The 17253-nt window shown below is 43.0% G+C and overlaps 1 protein-coding gene across 5 annotated transcripts in view; it reads right to left on the bottom strand.

The window, feature by feature from the left end:
* Nucleotides 1–17253, bottom strand: part of LOC126248704 (ecdysone-induced protein 74EF-like) — a 737945-nt gene that overhangs the window by 489699 nt on the left and 230993 nt on the right. For all 5 annotated transcript variants that reach the window (XM_049949991.1, XM_049949993.1, XM_049949990.1 and 2 more), the window contains one exon: nt 10808–10868. The gene's annotated coding sequence lies outside the window, so the exon portion shown is untranslated. The remainder of the gene's footprint in view (nt 1–10807; nt 10869–17253) is intronic.

Here is a 17253-nt window from a genome sequence, read left to right as displayed (position 1 = left end):
GTATGGTATAGTTTATCAACAGCATTATATACAACGCCGATTATCTCCGTAAATTTATGAAAAAAACATTAAGAACAGCTCTTTTCTCGGCAATTTTTAACCGTGCCCCACGCGCGTGTTTCACTACCAAACAGAAAGCAGCCTCAGTGCATTAACAGCGCGACAATCAGAGCACAACGCTGCAGAGGCTGTGACTGTATACGAATTTTGAAATAAAAACTACTAAGAAAATCGTTGATGGCTGTTAATACATTTGAATATCTCAAAGTTTAATTTAACGCAGCTTAGTAATAAGATATCTAATACATAAGTAGGACCTACTTCCAAGAGCGTAACACCAGTGTACGAGGTGTGGCTAGAAAAAAACCGGACTAGTAATGGTGAAACAATAAAACGAATGCAATAAGGTTGAAAGTCGCGTGGCCTGTCACGTGACTCTCGCTCCGCCTACTGCTCGAGTTTCATCTGCCTCCTGCACCCAGTCTGCCCGTGGCGTCTGTTTTAAGTAGTTGACGTTTTGTCTGTGCGTCGGAAAATGTTGAGTGTACAGAAAGAACAGCGTGTTAACATCAAATTTTGTTTCAAACTAGGAAAATCTGCAAGTGAAACGTTTGTAATGTTACAACAAGTGTACAGCGATGATTGTTTATCGCGAACACAAGTGTTTGAGTGGTTTAAACGATTTAAAGATGGCCGCGAAGACACCAGTGATGACACTCGCACTGGCAGACCACTGTCAGCAAAAACTGATGCAAACATTGAAAAAATCGGTAAACTTGTTCGACACTTTCCTTGTCAACTCCTGTTAACTCAGACACTGCTCTGATTGTTAAACGGCGATCTTGTCGAACAAGTTTACCGATTTTTTCAATGTTTGCATCAGTTTTTGCTGACAATGGTCTGCCAGTGCGAGTGTCATCACTGGTGTCTTCGTGGCCATCTTTACATCGTTTAAACCACTCAAACACTTGTGTTCGCGATAAACAATCATCGCCGTACACTTGTTGTAACATTACAAACGTTTCACTTGCAGATTTTCCTAGTTTGAAACAAAATTTGATGTTAACACGCTGTTCTTTCTGTACACTCAACATTTTCCGACGCACAGACAAAACGTCAACTACTTAAAACAGACGCCACGGGCAGACTGAGTGCAGGAGGCAGATGAAACTCGAGCAGTAGGCGGAGCGAGAGTCACGTGACAGGCCACGCGACTTTCAGCCTTATTGCATTCGTTTTATTGTTTCACCAGTACTAGTCCGGTTTTTTTCTAGCCACACCTCGTATGTGTGATACAGCTACTGACCAATCATCGCGTTTGTGTTTGTTTACATCAGGTCTATTCTTATGATGAACGGTTATAGCTCTCTAGGCACTGTGCCTCGGTGACTGTACGAACAATTCTTACGATATAGCATAACTGCAGATAAGTATGTGGTCACATTCACGAACGACGTCTCAAAAAAACTTAGCCTTTAACATTGTGAATAACAAGTACTTCGTTTAAATGGCACAGGAACATAGATTATTGAAATGCATTTGTCTTACAGGTAACAAACGTGACAAAAATCTGAAATGGCAAGCAGGAGGAAGTGAGAAGACAGGAAATGGGCAAGAATGCCTCGTATCTGATTTTATCGGCTTAGAGAAATGTTTCACATCCACGCAGGGGTATGTGACGAAAGGGAGCAAATAATCTACCTCTGAAGTTTTCCACATATGTCACCGACGACGAAGCATAATCATGAAACGAGAGTACATTTCTTGATCAGGATGTCGGAAGGAACAAGTTACGACTTCCTCACAGGATATCTGCCATAAAGCAGTGTCAGAACATGTAACTGTAGATGTTCTGAAACGGAAATACAAATATTTTAGAAAAAGAACAAAACCGTAAAATCTCTTTCACAAAAATAAACGACACCAACATCACAGTTAATGGGGGTACAGTGGGGGTAGCTGAAATATCTCCTTGGGAGAAATGTCGAGTGCTCTATGTGCTCGTTCAAGAGCTCTATATGCAGCCGATCGCGTAACTAAAAAAAAAGAGTTACCTTAAGGCCTAGAAGAGTCGTTGGTGACACATCTTTTTTTCGTCATACACCATGCATTTCAAGCACCCAGAATACAAGGCCGGATGTCAATGTTATTTCGTACACGCACAAACCATGGGCTGCTCTGAACATCAACGTTACACCCGCCTTTTGCAGCCAAGCAAGTCCGCTATTGCTGAACATTCTATTTCTACTGGACATTCATTGGAGTATGAGATAACAATGACTTTGTCCACAGCAACGTCCTTCTGGGACTCCTTTATTAAAGAATCCGTAGAAATACGACTGGCGGAAAATCTGTTAAACCGTGACAGCGGCTACCAGCTGGACAGTGCATGGAATCCCATCTCCACGATTTGCTCAAATCGAAGACTACAGAGTGCGTCGACGGCCGTGGCAAACAGCAACGCAGAGGGCGACTGAGTTCCGCTATTCCACAAGCGAGGGTTCATCTATCAAGTTTTCGACGCATGCGCAGAATAGTAACAGTACGCTATATATTGAGGAACGGAAGACGTTTCCGCCAGTCTGCGACGGCTCACCTGAAGATGACTGGCAGGTGCCCAGTTGAAATATCGTGCGAAGTATTGAACGAATACCGGCTGCAAGCCCGAAATTTGTTTGAACAGTCAATTCGCCGAGAAAGTTTTAAAATACTTCACATCTGCTCCTATCGTCCAAGAACAGGTAACGGACTCCCTGCAACACTGATCGGAAACGAAAATCAGCCGGACTATGGAATTACTGTCCCATGCGTGGGCTGCCCTTAGCACAACCTAAATGGTTGCTGAAGTGCTGTCGTGACCGGGAAGCACGGACTGCTGATGAATGGTGTCCAATTTTGTTGAGCAATGAATCACCCTTCTGCACTACGCCGGATGGCCGTCGTTGGCGAGTATGACGGCGACTTAGGAAGAGGTCCCACTCTTCCAATGTTTTGGAGAGGCGCAGTGGTGTCACTCCCGGCGTCATGGTGTGGGGACCCATCGGGTTTGACATCAGGCCACGCTTGATAGTCACCGAGGGAACTCTGATGGCACAACGGCTCGTCATGGAAATCCTGCGTCCTCGTGTGTTACCTCTCAACAGTATTGTGATGTATTTTTTTAACAGGACAATGTTCGTATGCACATGGCATGTGGCTCTATGAACTATCGGTGTGATATTGAGGTACTTCGGTGGCCAGAGAAATCGTCAGATATGTTCCCAATAGAACTGGTATGGGGCGTCAACTTTTTCCCGTGGCCAGTATCCTGGATATCGAGGACTAGTTACATACGTCGTGGGCCATATTGCCTCAAAATACGACACAATGGCTTTAGGACACTTTTCCCAACCGAACAGTGCATGCGTCCAGGACAGAGGGGTCGCAACGTCATACTGATAAGTGATTTCACAATGCCAAGTTATTTGTAAATTTGACTCGATTTTTTAATCATTGAAATAACTTTACATACCCTTTCATCTCATAAGTTTCGTCCCCTCCTCTCCTTCATGGTGCTTATCTTTTTTGTCACGGAGTGTATATTTTGTATTATTTCTAGGGAGCTGCAATCAGACAGCAGTTTCTTCTATATACGCTAGGATAATCACGGAGTGCATAAAAGATAGGAGCGCAAGTAAAAAAAGTAAACTTTTTTTTTTAAACACGCTTGCTACCTTGTAGCGTCTTCTCCTTTTGCTCTGTGAGTTCTTTGATCTACTTCCGATAAGCCGTTAACTGCAGCTGTAGCTATGAAATCTCAGTTATAATGGAGAAAACGATTGTAATTATTTCGCAAGAAAACACGGCCACCACCCATCAGTGTCATCTCCTTTTGCTCTTTGAGTTCTCTGGGCTATTTTCGTAGAGGCATTATTTCTAATTGTAGCTATGAAATTTCACTGATAACGAACCATGCAACTGCAGTATTCTCACACATGAGGTGAGTATAGAAATAATTTTCTTTACTTATAAGTTGGAGAGGTAGTTAAAATTTATTTCTTTTCGATCATTATGAATACGTTTATTCAACTCAAAAGGTCTTTGGGATTAAAATATACTCGATAATGCCCGTAACAAGTTACGTTTAATAGAAGATACAGACGTAAGCCAATTGCGAAACCCGTCTCCGTAGACCAGAAAATAAAACTTCGCAATCATCGAGGTTCAACCGCTCACGTTAAACTTTTCCTCGACGGTTTGAAAATATTTGGTCTGAATTGAAGCTCCGGTACTCAAAGGTTCCAAAATTCAGGTCATGTACTGACACCGACACGCCAATCATGGTAACTGGGAGAGAAACCTCACAAATGATTGAAGCCAGACACATTAGCGTCACACATTTCGCTTGGGCAGGCGCTTCGTTATTGTCGAGCAACGTGTACGTGGAAGTACAAAGCCCACTCACTTCAGTACTACACGGTGGACGTGGCATAAGGACGTTAACGAAGTATCCAGGGCGTGATGCGGCGCTGAACGCAACAGGGCTGCACGAGATTTCTCGAGTGTGTCCGCTAGCATTTTATGTTAACAGAGGTGGAAACGGTCGTGTGGTTCCTATGCCGAGGGTTCGCCCGCACTAACGTGGCTACGTACAAGTACTTGTACTCTATTTAGTGACAATATTTTAGGAGCTACTCTTCCACAGTTAAACTTTATTTATTTATTTAGTCACAACTCCTTATAGAGCAGTCAGATCACATCAAACTTAAGTTTTCTGACTGGTTTTTAGGATTTGGAAAATTTATTTTAGTTTTAATCTTGTGAACGGAGACCGTATAGCAGACCCACGGTCGTTAATTCGCCGCGCAGATTCCATCCTGGTCAGGCTTACCTCCCTGTCTCGCAAGCCAGCGCGCTGCATATAACGCTTATACGAGCAGATTAATATACATTGACAGTGATCAAATCATGGGATCACAATGTGTTAAAACGGCACAAGAGAAAGGAGTCGAATGAAATGAAGTCATATTGCTATTGAGTTAGCAATTTTGTCAGCGAGAACTGTCTTCGGAAACGACGTTAACGATGGCCTAATTCCAGAATGAGATTTTCACTCTGCAGCGGAGTGTGCACTGATATGAAACTACCTGGCAGATTAAAACTGTGTGCCGGACCGAGACTCGAAGTCGGTCCCGAGTTAGAGTCTCGGTCCGGCACACAGTTTTAATCTGCCAGGAAGTTTCGATGGCATAATTAATTACAATTTTACTATCTCTGAAACCAATCCCAGTAGCCATTAATGAAAAAAATAGCTGTGTATCTACGTTGTCCCGCGTGCTAACAGACACTAGTACAATCGTGCAACCTAATCGCAAGATGACTTGCCCTACTCCCTCGTAATATAAGCACGATCGAAGTGCTGCCTACACTCTTTGATAAAAAAGACAAAAATATTTGACTGAACAAATTCCGTCCAACACCTAATAGATTGCAGTGAGAGGCCGAATATGATTCATTTCTTTTTTGTTTGCACGTTTTCTAGCTCCTCGCCCAAGTCTCGATGGCCTAAGGGATGCCGACCAGCCGCCGTGTCATCCGCTGCCCTGCGGCGTCATGCAGATGCCGTATGTAGAGGCATGTGGACAGCACACCACTCTCCCGGCCATTTTGCCGACTGTAGAGCCGCTGCTTCTCGTTCACTCAGTTGGCATTAAGAGGCTGAGTGCACCCCGTACGATTCCCTCCACAGGGAAAAATTCGTATTAATACCGGAAATCGAACCCGAGTTCTCTGCATGGCACCCATGTACTCTCAACACTCAGACATGAAGTGGGACTTGTTTGCACATTACTCGAGTAGATAAATGGACGAGGCTACTAGCTAAGGATAGAAGCTCCTCCTATTCCATGTACACCTCAAAGGTACAATTACAAGCCGCGCGGAATTAGCCGAGCGGTGTAAGGCGCTGCAGTCATGTACTATGCGGCTGGTCCCGGCGGAGGTTCGAGTCCTCCCTCGGGCATGGGTGTATGTGTTTGTCCTTAGGATAATTTAGGTTAAGTAGTGTGTAAGCTTAGGGACTGATGACCTTAGCAGTTAAGTCCCATAAGATTTCACACACACATTTGAACTTTTTTTTTTTTTTTTTTTTTTTTTACAATTGCAAGGATTTTCAATGGCTTTGGAGATCTTGGCTTACACGAAAACAGTGAGACGATGCTCCACATCAGAGCCACACACAATTTTAAAAGAAATTAGAATCTTTTCAAGCGCACAATGTTTATGAAAGGCTTAATTCGTTTCTAAAACGGAGAAGAATTCTACGATCACGAAAAAGTGGTGTATTGGTAGCTGAATTCGTTGCCTACCTGAGTAAATTTTCAGTCTCTAGTAATCTCCCAATCAACGAGAAAGTAAGCACTAATAAAAATACGAGATGCTCCGTGCATTTGCAGTTACAACGGGGAAGTTTATCCAGTCACATCTGACATCACTCTGCCCCTTTGTGGCATCAGAAGGTTTGTCAAATTTGTGTCTACGAAAACAAGGTTATAGCAACAACGTAACCTGATAAACTCGCAAAAACTTGTCGCAATGAAGGAAAAAACCTATGATTTAATGCGCCAAGCTAAGTTTTATTCGCGTGTTTTAAGTTGACTAAATAAGGTGAAGTCGGCGACCAATCAAATATTATTAGCAATGAATGTAGGAAATGAACTAAAAGTATTATTTTGACAGAGCTGAACGTTTCGCCGAAATATCGAACTACGTCTCGTTTCACTGATCCACGAAAACCTGACACAGTGGTATTTTGTGTGGAGTATTTTCTGCGTAGTTAATAGACCTTTCTTTTCGAAGCATTGTTAACGTTAGTTGCTTTCACCAAAGCATCCGAAACGTTGTACACAATGTGATGATGCTAAATACATCTGCAAAGTCGAAAGTCTGCGTATATGTATATATATATATATATATATATATATATATATATATATATATATATATATATATATATATATGCTTTCGAAGTTATATATATTATATATCTAACACTTCTAATGAGACAGAAGATCCTAGGAACTGATTTAAAGTTTGATGTCAACAGATTACTGCCGGCCGGAGTGGTCGTGCGGTTCTAGGCGCTACAGTCTGGAACCGAGCGACCGCTACGGACGCAAGTTCGAATCCTGCCTCGGGCATGGAAGTGTGTGATGTCCTTAGGTTAGTTAGGTTTAATTAGTTCTAAGTTCTAGGCGACTGATGACCTCAGAAGTTAATTCGCATAGTGCTCAGAGCCATTGGAACCAACAGATTACTAAGTTCGCCAGTTGAAAACTGTAAACGATAAAAAGTAGTATCCTATCTAGGATTGTTCATCTCTGTCTAAATGCTCCGTGGATGGTCGTGGAGTGTTTTTTCCGTTTTTCTAAATTGTTAAGTTCCAAGCCAGTTGTGGATAGGAGGTCAAGAGCAGATATTTATAACGTCTCACGCAGAAGCGGCACACGGAATGTTGGAATCGGTTCAGTGGCATCAGACGTATCTACGAGGGCTTGCTGAAAAGTAGTGCATCTAAATTTTTAATGTAAATAATCTTAAATGTTTCAAATAAAACATTCTACATCATTATTCTTCACGTCTACATAATTATTTCTCAACATAGTCATCCTGACGAAGAACACATTTCTCCCACAGAAAGACCAGTTTGTTGATACCTTCAAGGTTGACAGAGCCACAACCTAACCTCTGCTTGCACCCCTTCATCGCCCAAAGTGAAGGCTTCGAATGTGATCTATAAGTTTTGCAAACAAATGAAAGTCGAATGGGGCCAAGTCGGGACGGTACGGAAGATCATCGATGACGGTGAACCCTAGGCGTCGGATTGTTGTAAATACCGAAGCGTTGGTGTGTGGTATGGCATTTTTATGCTGAAGGAGAAGGTGCTCCATGTTTGGATGAACTCTACGATTCGAAAAGTCGATTACAAAACACTGTTTCTCACGCACAGACGAAGTTACGTTACACCCCACCATGTTACAGGCTACAATTCGGAGTCCTCTAGCGGCAGGGGGATGCAAATACGTAAACACGAAGAATAAATATGTATAATATTAATAACATTTGTTTTATATAGAAACTTTAAGAGTTTTCACATAAGAAATTCGGAGACATTACTTTTCAACACACACTCAGACAAAACATGCGTCCAATAAGGGGCAGTTTGTTAGTCTTTCGAAGGAAGAGCTGAGCGTAGTATAAACAAAACATGACGATATTTCGGACACTGTTGTATAAACTCAGAAGATGCCCTACAAAAATAGAGAAAAATATTTATGCCGAGTATTTAGACCTTCAAATATAGTTTTGTATAGGCCAATGGGCTTTCGAAGCGATCTGAAAACTCGCCTAGGTATACATATTACAAGGTCTTTTACCATATTCCTATGAGATGTGCAGTCTCAACATCGTAAATAAGACGATAATACGCTTTTCAAGGCTTACTGTATCCGCTCATTGAAGGAAAAGTGTCTTGATCCTTTAATTCTAATATTAAGTGTAAATCGAGATGTAACAGCAACAAAAAGCAGGCCACAGTGATTACTTAGAGTTGCACTAACTTGGTATAGGTAATACATTAAACTGCTAACCGGATGCCCAAGTGGTGGTAATTAATGTGTACCGGTATATAGTCTAAAATTGATACGAGTTGCTAGCAAGCAGCGCCACAGCTTGATTCACTAGGAGGTCTTGATTCAGTTTCAATGACAGAAATAGCGGTGGCTGTGGGACTTTTAAACTTATTTGGAATGACGACCATTTAGAGAGAAAAACGAAGTTAAAAAGTTTGTAATTACATGCTTTTATCGCTTCTAATGAAATGCATTTCTGGAGGTATAAAGTCAGGGAAGTTCCAAAGTTCAAATGAACTGTACCACGGGGGCCAACAGCGGCCTGATACAACTGCTGATCTCTCTGCCTTGCAGGCTTAGATAAAACAGACGCCACGCAGTCGTTGTTTCCCTAACTCCTCTCTTGTACTCACGCAAACATTAATGAATGAAGTCTGATGAGATAATTCTTATCACTTTTGTAGTTTTAGCAAGACAGTACTACCGCGGCTGGATACGTTACTCTGCGTAGCCTTTAGAACTGCTTAAAATGTGCATTTTCATTCTTTGGACAGCTGAACTTAATTTATCAATATGTAGCGAGCTGAAACGAAAGAGATGTTTTGCGCAAATGAGCTGGAGTCAACGATAGTGCAATTTCAGAAAATCTGAGCAAAAGAGAACGATTAAAACTACACAGACACATTTTTGGAACAGTTCAATGAAACAGTAGGCAACTTGCTTTTTCGATTTTTGTTGCATGCACGTGAAAGATGTCACTTTTAAATAATTTTTGCGCACAGCATGAACAGGTTCATGATTTACAATGCACTGAAATTCATCGCCAGCAATCTTCTATTACACAGAAGCGAGATGTATCCTGTAAAAAGCAGTATATAGTATGTTCTATATGCATTTCGCGTCTACTGCAACTGAAAAATGTCAAACATTTTATGTTTATTGCCGCTAATGAACGAGGTTTCGCAATAATTAAAAACAAATACGGCTATGATCTTTTATTTTTGAATTGTATGCTGCCATTGTATGTATTTTTATGTCACAGGACGATCAGCTTTGTATTACTGTACCTCACTCTCTTCTTTTATTAGATACGGATCTGAAAACTGCCTGTAACAAAGGTCTACACCAGTAATCCGCATAAATGAAAAAAGTTATCCATATGGTGTCTGTCTTCCATCATCATATTACAACTGGTTTCGGTGCCGTTATACGTGATGTCTGCCTTATGAAAAATGCCAAACCGATGTCGAATAATTCCCCAGGACAGCGCTCAACCGGAAGCGCCTGCTCCACAAGCCATGAATGCACAATTAGTAGGCCTACAGTTATACAATCTTCTTGGCGTTCGACAGGTGAAGCAGTCGAAATCGTAGCTGTGCGTCATAACGAAACATTCGAGCAAGTATCCCACGTAATAAACTAGAACAGCATTTTGTGATACATGCACGGATGCTAAAGTTTTGAATTCTACAAACTCCGAAAGGGGCTCACCTGCATCTACCCTCTAATTTTAACAGGTGTACTTCTCCTGCAACCGACATCGCAGAGCCTGTTCAATAAGTGAAACAAAGGACCTTTTATTTTAGTGACATTTTTGAAAATGATAGGTCTGACTTGTATATAGAAAGTTTCCCGGACTATTGGATACTCAACGGTGTTTCGGTGCATGGCAAAAAACCACGACCGGCTGCAGTCCCGGAACATCATAGAGTAATGACAGGTCTGCTTCCAGCAAAGAAGAAATTTTGAGCTTTAGGGTCAAAATGGTTGGTTCAAATGGCTCTGAGCACTATGCGACTTAACTTCTGAGGTCATCAGTCGCCTAGAACTTAGAACTAATTAAACCTAACTAACCTAAGGACATCACACACATCCATGCCCGAGGCAGGATTCGAACCTGCGACCGTAGCGGTCACGCGGTTCCAGACTGAAGCGCCTTTAACCGCACGGCCACACCGGCCGGCGAGCTTTAGGGTCCTGTCGACGGCAAGGGCTTAGAGACAGTACTTTAGACTTGAAACTGAGAAAATAAGTGCTTGCTTTCAACTTAGTGCTGCGAAACTAAAACAAACGTCTTGTCGGAGGATACCCAGATAAACGATACCCAGCTAGAATATGTATTGGCACTTAATAAGTTTGTAACAAGCAGGTGCGTTTATTCTACCTATAAGAATTGTTGATGGATGAGGTTCTCTTACCTGGCTATATCACGGTACTTCTGAAACTTGATCCAAAACATGAACAGCGCTGGTTGGTGACCTACAACAGAAAAAAATCATGTTGTGAGTATTACTATAAAAACCGTCGTTCATTTTCTCCATCCTGCAGAGCAGAAAACACCTAAGAAAATACATGCCATGCAATTAAGTGTCGTCACAACTTGCTAAGACTATATCCTAGGCAAAAGGAAGGGGGAGAGAGAGAGAGAGGGGGGGGGGGAGGGAGAGAGAGAGAGAGAGAGAGAGAGAGAGAGAGAGAGAGAGAGAGAGAGACGAGATTGAGGCGAACTATGTGAAAAACGTAACTACCTTCTATCTATGTGCTGCAAGTTTTTTGTGGATTATATGGCAATCGGCTCATATATTTTTGACATTGCCCACAGCTTTGCGCTATTTCTCCAGAAACGAATCTCCGTTAATGGATATTGAAATCCTATTTATATCCAATATGGTGATCGGGGTATATGCTGGTGGGATCTGACATGTATTCTAGCTGTCTAAAAATTTATGTTTCATCTTAACTGTTTGAGGATTATACATTTGCTACGTAAATGGAGATGATGAAACACCGGAAACCGCTCTTAGGTTAGCCAGTATACAGTGCACCAGTCCAGAACTAATTGAGCTATGCGCAGCTTCGGTACGTCTATGGGCCGCCTCCTTGTCTCGCAAGCTAACTCTTAAAGCGAGTCCGCAGCTCGTGGTCTCGCGGTAGCGTTCTCGCTTCCCGAGCACGGGATCCCGGGTTCGATTCCCGGCGGGGTCAGGGATTTTCTCTGCCTCGTGATGACTGGGTGTTGTGTGATGTCCTTAGGTTAGTTAGGTTTAAGTAGTTCTAAGTTCTAGGGGACTGATGACCATAGATGTTAAGTCCCATAGTGCTCAGAGCCATTTGAACCATCTTAAAGCGATGCGATTACGAACTGGTTACGAGAGTAACCACTAGGTAAGAGCGGGTTAGTAATGTTGAAACGAAACGACTCTTCGTACGATAATGGTGTTAATGCAGTAATATTGTAATGTGTTGATTTAGCGAATTTTTATTGCGATAAATGAGTTAAGGAGGTTCACTGCAACATTTTTGCGTGATTTCAGATTTTCTGAGTAAGGAAGATTAACGTGGGTTTGACGACATGAAAGGGATCATTCAATGAACAAATCAAATATTCTACATCGCTGATTACTCTTCATGCTCTCAGGTTTATAGTTCAGATTTCAAATGAAAATAATTTCAACACTCTGAAACCACCCGGACTGCTTTCTGAGACTCTTTGTGGGCGTACACTGATTTTGTCGACGACATGGACGTTGCTTGTTCCGTCCTGTTCTCGAGAGGAGCCTTTTTTTTTTAAAAAAAAAGTTATAAGTCTTTCGAGTGGCTTGATACAGTCGTAATTTTGTCCACTGGTCGTCCTAATCTCTTTCATCTCTACGTAACATTGTCTACAATTTGTTTTGCATATTCCGCTCTTTGTCAGTGGCTACTATGTTTCCCCGCTACTGTTCATTCTGAATTAATTATTCCCGGATACTGTAACAGATGTCCTATTAATATGTTCCTTCCTCTGGTAAAGATATTACACTGACTTCTTTCCTCACCCTGCTCAGGAAATACTTATCCGAAAATCTCGGGATCTGTTTCTGCTCCCTTCACTAGCTCCCAAGTCAGAAAATACATAACAAACCTTAGGAGTAACGGCAACTGAACATTTTCTTATGAGATATCACCTATCAGAGCGACTAAAGCTTTTCAACTGGGAAATTTGCTCGTAACTATAAAACAAGAGCGTGTATATTGTGATGACACTAAGACAATGAGAATAACTAGAACGACGGCGACAACAGGAACAATATGGTTCAATGATAATCAAGAAGTGCCGTATTAAAGACACCAGCAGTTTTCCCTCGGAAAGCAGAAACCGCTTCACTGGCCGCCATAGCAGTGGCATACCTACGCAGTTTATATGAAGCTCACGCACTCCGGATTCTCTACGAATCACAAGCGCACGTATTTCTACTGTACTATCACGATCGCTTCTGAGGTCACATGTGGGACTACAGCAGTCTAGACACTCATTTCGTGAATACCTCGAATGAAATACAAATTATGCCACACAATAACCTTCAGCTTCTTAAACGGTTCTGTAAGAGCAGTTTCCCTTCAGCTGTATACTAAATTAATCTCTAAAACATGTAAAAAGTATTGTTGTGAGAGATTGGTTCGAAATGCACCTGCGGAAAACTGATATCCGCTTCTTTATAGATTTAGATGGCAGTTTTTCTTGTCAGAAAGAACAGCCAGAAAAATATATTTACAGCCCGTTGTTTCGGTTGATGCTTAGCGACTTTTCTGCTTTAGATACTACGAGTGAGGCATCACTACTCGCAGAGAAGATAGATTATAACTTACAAGTGAAGGCTGCAGGGGATACACATCTGGTTTTGGGGACGCTTGTCCTCTGTAGCGCAAAAAATTGTAAAAATAAACGCATTGGCGAGCGCATTCGAAATGTCCCATTGTCAATGGTTCAATGGCTCTGAGCACTATGCGACTTAACTTCTGAGGTTATCAGTCGCCTAGAACTTAGAACTAATTAAACTTAACTAACCTAAGGACATGACACAAATCCATGCCCGAGGCAGGATTCGAACCTGCGACCGTAGCGGTCGCTCCGCTCCAGACTGTAGCGCCTAGAACCGCACGGCCACTCCGGCCGTCTGTCCCGTAGTCATCTGCCACATTGTTACATCACAGTAAAAGAAGTGCTCAGTGTCAACTGTCGTCTGGAGTCTTCTTACTGCTGTGGTAAATAAAAACACTGGATATACGCGGTTCATTCACATTAATAGCAGCACTAGTATTAGAGAGTGGAGCGTGTCGGGGGGGACGCGGAATATAGTACAGCCGCGTGTCGGGGGAGACGCGGAATATAGTACAGCCGTTGTAATAAGGGAACGCAGCGATTTATCTGACGTCCAAAATGGCATGATTATTGGTTTTTGGGCCAACGGTGGAAGCATTTCCGAAAAGGTTAAGTTTGTATACTGTTCGTGTGTCTTACCATGCATGGAAAAGTGGCGCTATCCAAAACCTACACGAAGGCAGTTGTGGTGCACCATGGGCCATATATGAAACCGGTAAACAATGGGTGCGGAGACGTGAATGGGCGAACACATTTGCAACTGTCGAGCAACTGACCATTCAGATTACGCAAGGCGCTACGAACAGTGTCTCCTCAATGACTGTGCTGTTGTGTAATAGGTCATACGATAGTGTATTCTGGTAGCATAATTAGTAGATTCGAGCGTGAGCCACCTGTCGTACACGCCGGCCCGAACGTGTTAAATAACTCCGTGACGAAGCACGCAGCTCTTCCTATGTGTTAGCACACGTTAATGGCAGAAAACTAAGGAATAGATGTGATTCCTCCCGGCGACATCGCCGGTACGTCTGCTCCAGGCCCACAGCTATACCACTGAGCGAAGGCCGGCCGGGCGCTTCTTGCACTGCAGCGACTGCCGCCTCTAATTGCCGGCTGTGAAGCACGCGCGCCTCGTATGACGGCAGTCTGCCGCAATTTGGTGTTAAGTGCCGCCCCACAACCTCGTGCGAAAAACCTGCGCACCGTCGTTTGTTTTCTGCCGATTCCCCGTCACCATAAAGCCAGCTCCTTCACGAACCACCCACTTGTATCGGAATTTACAGGACGATTTTACAACATGTGGTTACAAATCACCAATAAGCTCTTGTCTGAAATTCGTTAGGATGCTACAGAATGAGCACCTATAGCTGCAAGAGATGCAATTTTCTGTGCTTGCATTTAAGGCCAGATGTCAAACCTTCAGTGAGAAAAAGTTTCATTATGAGACTCTGTTGCTGCTGTATGGCGATAGGTGTCGTTCTTGTGCAACGCAGCTAGCTCTTTATTCGCACGCAGTAATGGCCGCTATCGACAGGGGATCTCAAGTTGATTCCGTATTTCTAGATTTCCGGAAAGCTTTTGACACCGTTTCTCACAAACGACTTCTAATCAAGCTGCGGGCCTATGGGTAGAGGTCTGCGCGGATAAGAAAAGTGCAATCCGCATCCGCACCGCATCCGCAAGGTCCTAATCCGCAACCGCATCCGCATCCGCGGCAATTAATCCGCATCCGCAAGTTCCGTATCCGCATATATTTAAGTTTTGAATGAGTAATTAATAGTAATAGACAGTAGTACTTAGAATTATCATATGTAATGACATAGTTATTGTCAGGGTTCCATTTCTGCGACAACTTATATATACTAAGATGGTATCTGTGCATTCGGACATGTCCGAAAGAACAGATACCATCGGGGTCCATGTAGCTCGTTAGAATGAAATTACAATGAAATGAACACCCTTAGTTGCTTACAGGCGTTGACATACGCCAACGGGGACAGATGAAAATGTGAGCCCCGACCGGGACTCGAACCCTGGATCTCCTGCTTACATGGCAGACGCTCTAACCATCTGATGGTAGACAGTGGGCAGGTTTGCCACCCAGAGAGCACTTCACAGGCCACACAAAAGACACGGTCGCGGAAACGGATTAGGCGCAGGTCTCTTGGGCACAGCTACGTCGATCGTAGCCAGGGGCTGAGGACAACAGACATCCGCTCTACCCGGGACCTGCAAGATTCCAAGAATGTCAACAGACTTGAAGCTTTCAACTAACATTGCAACATACGTACTGGGCAGATGCCTTGCTCATTATCCGCAGATGACCCGCGGATATCCGCGCCGGTCGCGATTTTATCCGCCAAGTAACAAATACCGCGGATACCCGCGGATATATCCGCGGATATCCGCAGCCGCGCAGACCTCTACCTATGGGCTATCGTCTCAGTTGTGCGACTGGATTCGTGATTTCCTGTCAGGAAGGTCGCAGTTCGTAGTAATACACGGCAAATCATCGAGTAAAACTGAAGTGATATCAGGTATTCCCCAGGGAAGCGTCCTGCGACCTCTGCTGTTCCTGATCTATATAAATGACCTGGGTGACAATCTGAGCAGTTCTCTTACGTTGTTCGCAGATGATGCTGTAATTTACCGTCTAGTAAGGTCATCCGAAGACCAGTATCAGTTGCAAAGCGATTTAGAAAAGATTGCTGTATGGTGTGGCAGGTGGCAGTTGACGCTAAATAACGAAAAGTGTGAGGCGATCCACATGAGTTCCAAAAGAAATCCGTTGGAATTCGATTACTCGACAAATACGGTCCGCAGCTCGTGGTCGTGCGGTAGCGTTCTCGCTTCCCACGCCCGGGTCCCCGGGTTCGATTCCCGGCGGTGTCAGGGATTTTCTCTGCCTAGTGATGACTGGGTGTTGTGTGCTGTCCTTAGGTTAGTTAGGTTTAAGTAGTTCAAAGTTCTAGGGGACTGATGACCATAGATGTTTAGTCCCATAGTGCTGAGAGCCATTTGAACCATTTTTTTTTAAAATTACGAACAACTTCAGTTGGAAAGACCACATAGATAATATTGTGGGGAAGGCGAGCCAAAGGTTGCGTAACATTGGCAGGACACTTAGAAGATGCAACAAGTCCACTAAAGAGACAGCTTACACTACACTTGGTCGTCCTCTGTTAGAATATTGCTGCGTGGTGTGGGATCCTTACCAGGTGGGATTGACGGAGGACATCGAAAGGGTGCAAAAAAGGGCAGCTCGTTTTGTATTATCACGTAATAGGGGAGAGAGTGTGGCAGATATGATACGCGAGTTGGGATGGAAGTCATTAAAGCAAAGACGTTTTCCGTCGCGGTGAGATCTTTTTACGAAATTTGAGTCACCAACTTTCTCTTCCGAATACGAAAATATTTTGTTGAGCCCAACCTACATAGGTAGGAATGATCATCAAAATAAAATAAGAGAAATCAGAGCTCGAACAGAAAGGTTTAGGTGTTCGTTTTTCCCGCGCTCTGTTCGGGAGTGGAATGGTAGAGAGATAGTATGATTGTGGTTCGATGAACCCTCTGCCAAGCACTTAAATGTGAGTTGCAGAGTAATGATGTAGATATAGATGTAGATGTAGAAGGAATCGTTACAGAGAAGGCTGAAAACTTCTACAATGAAAATTTTGTTCTTTTTGCTCTACGTGTTAATGACAGATTTTTTCGTTCTTGTTCACCAGATGCAAGAAATGTTGATAACTGTAAGATAAAGTATATGACAAAGAGAAAGAACCCGATAGTATCTGGTTACGAGATTATTGGTGAACATCTTGAGCACAATGCAACGTATAAGTATTTAGGCCTTAAACTAAGAAGCGATATGAAATGGGACGATCGCGTAAAATTAGCATTAGGAAATGGGAATGGAAGACGTAGATTTGTTGGGAAAATTCAGGGAAAATTCAATGCAGCCGTAAAGAACATTGCATACAAAGCACTTGTACGTCCAGTTCT

Source organism: Schistocerca nitens, chromosome 3 (assembly GCF_023898315.1).
Source record: "Schistocerca nitens isolate TAMUIC-IGC-003100 chromosome 3, iqSchNite1.1, whole genome shotgun sequence".
NCBI classification, from domain to species: domain Eukaryota; kingdom Metazoa; phylum Arthropoda; class Insecta; order Orthoptera; family Acrididae; genus Schistocerca; species Schistocerca nitens.
This window is presented reverse-complemented; position numbering and strand designations above follow the sequence as displayed.